Raw genomic sequence first — 8,760 nt, forward strand, 5'->3', positions numbered from 1 at the left:
TGTGAGTTTAGTGAGTAAGATATATGGATGTTGGGGCAGTAGTAAATAGACAGGACTATGGTAGGTGCAATTTCCTGTGCCAAGAAATATCTGCTGTGGTGACAGGAGAGAAAAGTGTATAGTAGCTGGCCCATCATCTAGGAAAGACATAGAAAAAACTTATTAAAAAAGGCAAAGTTCAGCCTGGGCGACCAAGTGAGTTCCAGGAAAGGCGCAAAGCTACACAGAGAAACCGTGTCTTGAAAAACAAACAAACAAACAAACAAACAAACAAACAAACAAAAAGGCAAAGTGATGGTCTTCATTTACTGTAAAAATACTTCTCTGATGATGGGTGATGGAACCATTTACAGTTATAACAATGATATTTAGAATGTAATTAGTTTTTGTGTTGGTCTAGCACAGCAGTGGTAGAAGATTCTCTTCAAGGATCCATGCCTTATCAGCCCTAGGAAGCTGTGTTGATTTCTAGTATCAGGCATGATTTCCTTCATGTTAGGTGAACCTTAGTCCAAACAGACAGTTATTGGTTCCCTCAACATGTAAGAATCACTTTTTGCACCTTAATGGGTATCTGGCCATACTGGTCACCATGGTAATTCATAGATGTTGCTTCTAGTTAGGCCTATTAATTGCTTCCTGCCTGTTTAGTTGGAGTTTCTATTACTGTTCTGAAGCACCATGGCCAAAAAATGCAAGTTGTGGAAGAAAGGGTTTGTTCAGCTTAAGCTTCCACATCACAGTTCATTATCAAAGGAAATCTGGGCAGGAATTCAAACAGAGCAGGAACTAGAGGCAGAAGAAGACGCAGAGTCTATGGAGGAGATCTGTTTACTGGCATGCTAAGCCTCTTTTCTTTTACTTTTTTTTATTATTATCAAAAATACCTTCATTGAATAAAAACTGATCAGTTCTAGTAGAAGGGACAGAAGCAAATAGTGTAATCTCTTTTAATTAAAAATTTTTAAAGTTAAAATGGAATTATATTTCAATATAATATATTTTTATTATATATAGTCTTCAATATATTTTTAAAAATCCATATAAAACTTGATTTTCCAGCAAGCGCTGTCTTGTGTAAGTGAACTGCCTACTACAGAGCCAGACCAGATGCAGCTGTCACCCGAGGACAGACTGGCCTTACCTGCCAGCAAGGTGATGGTGTCCCATTATGAACAGTTCATACCATCTTATCTAATGCCCATTAACACAACAAAGTCCATTGCTAAAACCCTAAGAGAAGAAAAGACTATGTCACACATAGGGTGCTGACTCTGAGAAGTTATAATGTGAATACACACCAGGTTGTAAGAAGGCAGAGAGTGAAAGCAGCATTTTACTTGCAGGATTCTTGGATATTGCCAGGTTTAAAGAGCTTCTCTGGTTAGTTAAACTGTGTCTGTATCTTGACAGAGCTTTTTGTTGTTATTGTTGTTGCTGTTTTCCTTTTAGCATAGTTCCAAACACATGTGTAGAGTACGACCTCATTTCTTTGGTATAAAAATATTTTTCACACAAAAATGGTTCATCAAAAACAAAATACAGTTGCTTTAAGAAGTAAACTTTGAGATTCTGTTTGCTTTTGTACTAAATGCTGCTTATGTGGGAATCACAATCCTCTTTGTCTTTACGTGAAGTATGGTATGAATCACAATCCCTTTTGTCTTTACATGAAGTGTGGTATCCACTTTCTGCCTTCCAGAGTCCTGCTTACTTCTGTTGAGATTCTCACAGCTGATGGGCAGCAATGTGCTCAGGTCCCGATCCGTGACCATCTTCTGAGACTTGGCTAGCAGGTGCTGGAGCTTACTGGTAGGAGAAAAGTCATCCTTTTCATTTGACAATGCTGCATCTTTGATGATGAACACACTCTTGGATGAGGTTCTTTTGTCTGGAGGGGACCCTGATTCATCTCTTTCAGCAGACTTTGAGGACCCCAAACATGGTGGAGGCTGGATGGTTATGAACTCACTTGCTGAGGAATTATATTTCATTCTACTGATACCTCCTGAATAAGTTCACAAAGTTTTGTGGCAAACAATCCTTTGCATTTTGGAAGGCTTAAAAATGTTCATCCACTCTATGTCAGTCATGTGTCCTGGGGCTTCAACGATAATGTTACTCGGGGGCAGGACTTGGACTCACACAGGTCACTGTCACTCATAAAGACATTTTGGGTGCAGCATGAGATTTCAGACACATCTTCAGGGGCATGGCAGTCCCCATCAAACTTCTCCATCTGTTTTGAGACAGGGCAGTTCGAAAGGCCCAGGTAAACATTGATGTCATGCCACCGCTTCTGTTCAGGTCACCAGACGGATGTTTCTGAGAGCTGCTTCTCTTCTGTCTGAAGCTCTAGTCCATTGCTTTTTGGAGATTTTGCATGAATCTTGCATAGTGTAACTTTGTTTTCCAGTAAGTCAGTGAAAATTAACTTGTCATGCAGGCAACTTTTCTCTTGCTTGAGGTGAATGATCTCTTCTGGTTGATCATTGTTTTCTGTGGTCTTCTCTGTTAGGTCCTCTTTCAAACTAAGTGCCTTCAATTTCTGCTTATAATCTTGCTTTTCTTTCACAATACAAGTCTCTGACATCTTAGCATCACGTAAAGCATACGCTAACAATTTAAATTTACCTGAACAGTCTGAAATGTGATTGACTACCTCAATAATATCTTTGTCCTGAGCAGAAAGTTCCACTAACATGCTGCTGAGATTTTCATTTCTAGCCTCAAGGTCTTCTGAGAGGAGGGCAGAATCTGTAGCCCCTCCTTTCTAATAGAACCCAGGACCACCAATCCAAAGAATAGCACCACATATAATGGGCTGGACCCTGGCCTATCAATCACTAATTTAAAAGAATAAATGCCCTACATCCAGATCCTACGAAGGCATTTTCTAAATTAAAGCTCCCTCCTCTTTGATAACTCTAAATCAGCTTTTCTCAACCTGTGGGTTGTTACACTTTTGGGGGTCAAATTAAATTTTTATAGGGGTCACCTACAATCATCAGAAAACCCAGATATTAATATTATGATCCATTACAGTAGCAAAATTACAGTTGTGAAGTAGCAACAACAATAACTTTTGGTTGGGTATCACCACATCATGAGGAAATGTATTAAAGGGCTGCAGCATCAGGAAGGTCGAGAACCTCTGCTCTAGCATGTTTCAAGTTGACAGAAAACTAGCCTGTCCACTTCTCTCAGCAGTTTGCATAGTATTTTCTGGTACAGTGAAAACTGAGCTACATGAAGAAGCTTTTCCAGTTAGATCTGGCTCAAATCATTTGAGTCTTGTGCCTTAAGTGTCTTCAGCAATAGGGGCTTACTTTCACCCTCTGTGCAGAAACCAAGGGTGACAACAATGAACAGTCTCTATTGTTTTGGGGTCACTTGGAATACTTTCACCAACTATTTGAAAGGAAAATTTTTTTGTGTGGCTAGGACTGAGGATTTTGTTAGTATGGTTCTTGTTGGGAAAATTGGCTTCCCAAATAGCACAACATCCTAAATATATATATATCCATTCACTTATATGTTCATGCATAATTTTAGGCAAATATAAAATAGTAAAATACCTTGAAACTTTCTCAAACAACCTTCGTGTTATTGGACCCACCTCCCTCCTTCTCCTTTTGTATTGACTTCCCTTCCCTTCCCCAAACGGAGCACATTTTCATGTTTTTCCATTGCCTACTTCATACCACCTGTATCTTGCTGTTCCCATCACAAGGTCCCTGCCAATGACCCTGTTATCCTTTCCTAGTTTTTGCAGTTACTCCCTCTTGTATACTTACATCTGCTGTTCCTATCTCCAAATCAACAGATGTTAGCATACAACAGGGAGTAACTGCAAAAACTAGGAAAGAATAAAGGGGTCAGGATTTGTTTTCTTTACAGCTGAACACTATTGCAAACTATACATGTACTGTATTTTCATTATTCCGTAGTGAGCTAAAGGACAGTTGGGTTGATTCCATTTCTTAGTTATTGGGAACAGAGCCACAGTGAGCAGGACTGAGCAAGTGATTGTGGAGTAGGATGTCCAGTCCTTTAGCTATATATGAAGGAATGGTTTAGTTAGGTAGATGGTAGAATTATTTTTAGCCTTTAGAGTATTCTTCATAATGATTTCCAGAGTAGCTACACCAGTTTGCAATCCCATCAACAATTAATGAAATTCCCCCTACATCCTTCACAAAGAACTGCAAGTAACTAATAAATGCGAGAGAGGGAAAAATTAGCCAGTCCCAGGTATCAACCCTCTAATGGTTATCTAATATAAACTGGTCAATGTGGAACAACACATAACACTAAAGGATGCAGTAGTGTGTGTGTGTGTGTGTGTGTGTGTGTGTGTGTGTGTGTATGTATATCTAAAAACAATAAAGTAAAAGAGGTTCCCAGCCTGAGAGTTGGTCGGATAAAAGCAGTAGGAGGGTGGGGATATGAGGAAACCTGGACGGAGGAAAGGAAAGTAGGAAAGTTATATAATTATTTTTTAATTAAAATGTACTTTTTAAGATACAAGTAAGTTGGGCTGAAGAGACTGCTGTAAGGCTTGGTAGTGTATGGGAAAGATTCTGACTAATTAAAATAAAGAAACCACAGAAGTAATGAAATATCAAGTATTATTCAATATGTGGAATAGCCATTTGAGCTGACTACCTCCAGTGGATATGCCAATATGATAGACATTTGAATCTGATATCTGATCAAGGACTAAACTAAACTTATAAAATTAGAAGTAGTTGGAATAATATTTACAACCATGTAATTCATTAATTTATCAATACAGAAGAAAATTTTGTATAGTATGTCAACACTAAGAACCTGAAGTGAATAAGAATTGATAAGGAAGGCTGGGCCCATAAAGCAAGAGGCACATCAAGAGAATGTATTGTCATGGGAGCTGGTGACAAAATTGATGCACATAGGCAAAAAATATGATGGAAAGGAGCCAAATACTCATTTACTTTAGAAATGTGATAAACCTGGTAGAATTGAATCCTGTGAGATGAGTTGGTAGACACCTGTGAGTATTAAACAACAACAAAAACTTAAAACAATTGGAGGTGAGAAACAGATATGGTGCATTTGAGGGTTTTCACTATAAGACAGCAAATGTCTTAATAGCTGGTTGAAGAAGCAAACTCATTAGAAAGCTTTTAAAAAAATAAGAGTAGCAATATAATTATGTATTTATAGCATGAATATATAAAAGATAAAAATGTGGGTAACAATAGGAGACAATTACAGATACAGTATTCTGAGTAGTCAGAGAGTTAGACATGAATCTAACTTCCAGGAAAATGGGCACATAATCTGAGAATTGCACTGAGGCACAGAAGGATACATGGTTGTATCAAGTCAACCAGGTAAGCACATCCTTTGGAGTCCTGCTGGGCTTTTATTCCTAATGCAAATGGTCCTACGCCCACCTATATTTAAATAGAAGTGCAATTTTACCATACAGATACAAGAAAGGCAGGGATTCGAGGAACGTGTTCCATTTAAGTTCTCCTTCTCAAATAATAAGACCAGATAGGAATCAATAACATGAAATAACATTTTACCAATAGTTTTTGGCATATTACATGCCAAATATCTGAATCTCTTCTATCGGTTTAATTGTTAAGTCTACTTATGTAGTTAAAAGGGAGGGGATAGGTTGCAGGGTCTAGGAAAGGTATGGCGCAGTCTGGCGGTGTTCTCTGGAGAACTCTGCTCCATCTACCTCCATCGTCCAGGTTCCTGGAACCAAGAGAAGCCTCGTCTCTCGATCCTGGGTCTTCAGCTTCCTCCTTCAGCCCTGCCTTGTGGGCATGACCATTACCGAAGCCTCAATGGGCATTGGAACTTCCAGGCCAAGGCTGGGATGGCTACCCACTACATCTCACCCTTTTGTCTAAATAAGAAGGTTCTAACCTAATACAAAACTATATACAAAGAAATGGTTACCAAATATTTTCCAGGAGTAATGAGCGATAATGACATAGATAAGTTGGAATTACAATAAATGCAAACAATAACAAAGAAAAAACACATACTAAAATCCAGGGAAGTTTAGGGCATGGGTAGGTGGCATGTTACAAAGATCATTCCAAAAGGTGTCCTATCCTAAAGAAACTGAATCTAATATTTAATATATTCTATCTAAGATAATATATATATATATATATATATATATATATATATATATATATATATATATATATAAAGTTACAACTATAACTGCTAGTCTTCAACCTCATCAAAGACCTGAGAAAGAATATAATAATATCTGAGAAATGGGAGAAGGACACAAGCAACTTTTGGGAGTCTTGCAAGAGTAGATAGAGACAGCTGGCAGCCTGAACAGTCACCTAATGTTTCTCAGCATCAATGGTCCATTCAAACTGACTACAGCCTAGAGTATCTGACAGACCATTTTCAGAAGCAGGAATTCTGAAAGACCATCTTACCTTGTCTTGGCAAAATACAATGGTCACTTTCCTTGTGTCCCACTTGTCCAGAATGTACAGCATTCATGCTGTCAGCACTTGAGGCAAGGGCAGTTCTTTGCCCAGTAGGCCATTTTGTGCCAAGAAGACAAACTTCCAAATGGAAATGTCTTAGAAGCCCAACATTCTCTCGGGATCAAATTGGTGCTGCCAGGAGCAATTGTCTCTCATGTAAACAGAATTCTAAGTTATTTAAATGCCATATTCTCTAGGTCTATGAAGTGTTTGAAGATTACCTGTCCATCCGATCTGTGTATTTATAAATCTGGATAACCTAACTAACATAATTATAGAGATGACAAGCATAGGTGACCATAAATCTATAAGTCTTATCTACTTAAACAACCTAAGGCTTCATGTAAACAAGGCAAACTGTTTGTAAGCAAATGCACAGTAAAAGGACAATGACTTTAAAATTGTGACAATACACAAAATATCTTTAATAGAGGTAGGAATATATAGTGCAATATGCAACATGATAATAATCCTAAATATATCAGTATACATAATATCTTAAAGAGAAATAGAACATACATACAGTATGAAAGATATAAATTTACATTTGTATCAATTTACAAATATTTCAAATAAGAGTAAAATATGTGTACATTATAACAAACGTAATTCTGTATTTGTATCAATATACAAATTATCTTAAATAGGAATATAAAAAGTTTATATTTGTATCAACATATAAGAATTCATAACAGTGCAAATTACAGTGCAAATTATCTAAGGCTGCTATTTTACTAAATTTGTTTACTAATGTATATGATAGTCTACCATAATATCTTATACCTATCCATTCCATTTCTTCTTTTCCTTTTTTTTGACATATATTTTCTTTCCTTAAGGAGAGTACTGAGTTTAACAGTTTCTTCCACCCCCAACCCTAGAACCATCATCCATAACCCTGAGAAATATGAAACCTTAGGGAGAAGGGGCATCATTTTCTTAGAACTGCTTCCTGCAGTTTAGGGGGTGATGGTATCTCTGTTGGGTATTGTGAAAAAGCTCAGATAGTTAAATCTCAGTTATACTAACTGTAGATTCTCCAGCAACGCTCAGAGTAATGGGGTATGATTGTCTTAAATTCTGGCAAGAAATGAAGTATGATCATGATTACCATGGCATCATTCTGGACTGGGTAGAGTTGTTGTTGTTGTTGGGGCCCCATCTTCCTTCTGGAGACTTCAGAGATTGCTATTGGCAAAACTTATTTTTTATCAGAATGGAAGGTTTGGATTTAAAGATGACATGATATGTAAGAAAGGATTTCAACATCTGGACCACCGCTGGACACAGGCCACTCTGGGAGGACCTGACCAACTTGGCCCCAGTTTCCTGCCAATCAGTGGGCCCTGCAGGAAGGCTCCCCTTTTCCAAGACTGCAGGCAGACACTGCAGTCTCCACACCCTGCCCCCACACCCATTTGCCTCAGACCCCAGCCACTTCCTGAGACTCAGAGACCAGTCCTCAGCTCCCATCTGCCCTGGAACTCCCATCTGGACCAGAGAGACCCCATCCACTTCCTGAGACTCAGAGACCAGCCCCAAGCTTCCATTCTGCACTGGAACTCCCATCTGGACCAGAGACCAGAGGAACTCCCATCTGGACAAGAGCAGCTCCAATCTGGACAAAATAAGGAGACCCCAGGGACTTCCCAAGACTCAGAGTCCAGCCCCCCAGATTCTATCCGGCCAGCACTCTCATCTGGACCAGCACTCCAATCTGGCCCAGAGCTTCTATCTGGACAAGAGAGAGGCTCCCTAAATCTGTCAGCTCTCTCTGGACCAAGTACACTGATAAGACCAAAACCAAATCCACAAGGAGATGGGCAGACGTCAAGGCAGAAGTACATACAACAAAATAAAGGGCAATGCGGCATCAACAGAACCTAGCCCTTCTCCAACAGCTAGACCTGAACATCATGGAATGGAAGAAGAAGAAGAAAACAACCTTATAAGTAACATCATGAAGAGGCTAGAGCCTTATATAGAAGGAATAAAAAATAAAGTAGAGGAACAGACAAACAACAAATGGGAAGAACGCTATAAAAAACTAGAGGAAAGGACAATTAAAGCAGAAGAAAACAATAAATCCTTGAATGAAAATCATGAAAAAGCAAGGGAGACAATCCAAGACCTGAAGAGGGAAATAGAAAAAATGAAGAAGACACTAGCAGAAGGAATGTTGGAAATACAAAATCTGAGTAAACAAACAGGAACTTCAGAGGCAAGTATAACCAAGAGAATG

At 38.7% G+C, this 8,760-nt stretch overlaps 1 pseudogene; it reads right to left on the reverse strand.

Annotated features, from left to right (window-relative positions):
• Positions 1-1,598: 1,598 nt before the first annotated feature.
• LOC118580040 lies at positions 1,599-2,704 on the reverse strand (annotated as a pseudogene).
• Between the last annotated feature and the right edge of the window lie 6,056 nt (positions 2,705-8,760).

The sequence above is a fragment of the Onychomys torridus genome, chromosome 3 (genome assembly GCF_903995425.1).
Source record: "Onychomys torridus chromosome 3, mOncTor1.1, whole genome shotgun sequence".
In the NCBI taxonomy this organism is placed as follows: domain Eukaryota; kingdom Metazoa; phylum Chordata; class Mammalia; order Rodentia; family Cricetidae; genus Onychomys; species Onychomys torridus.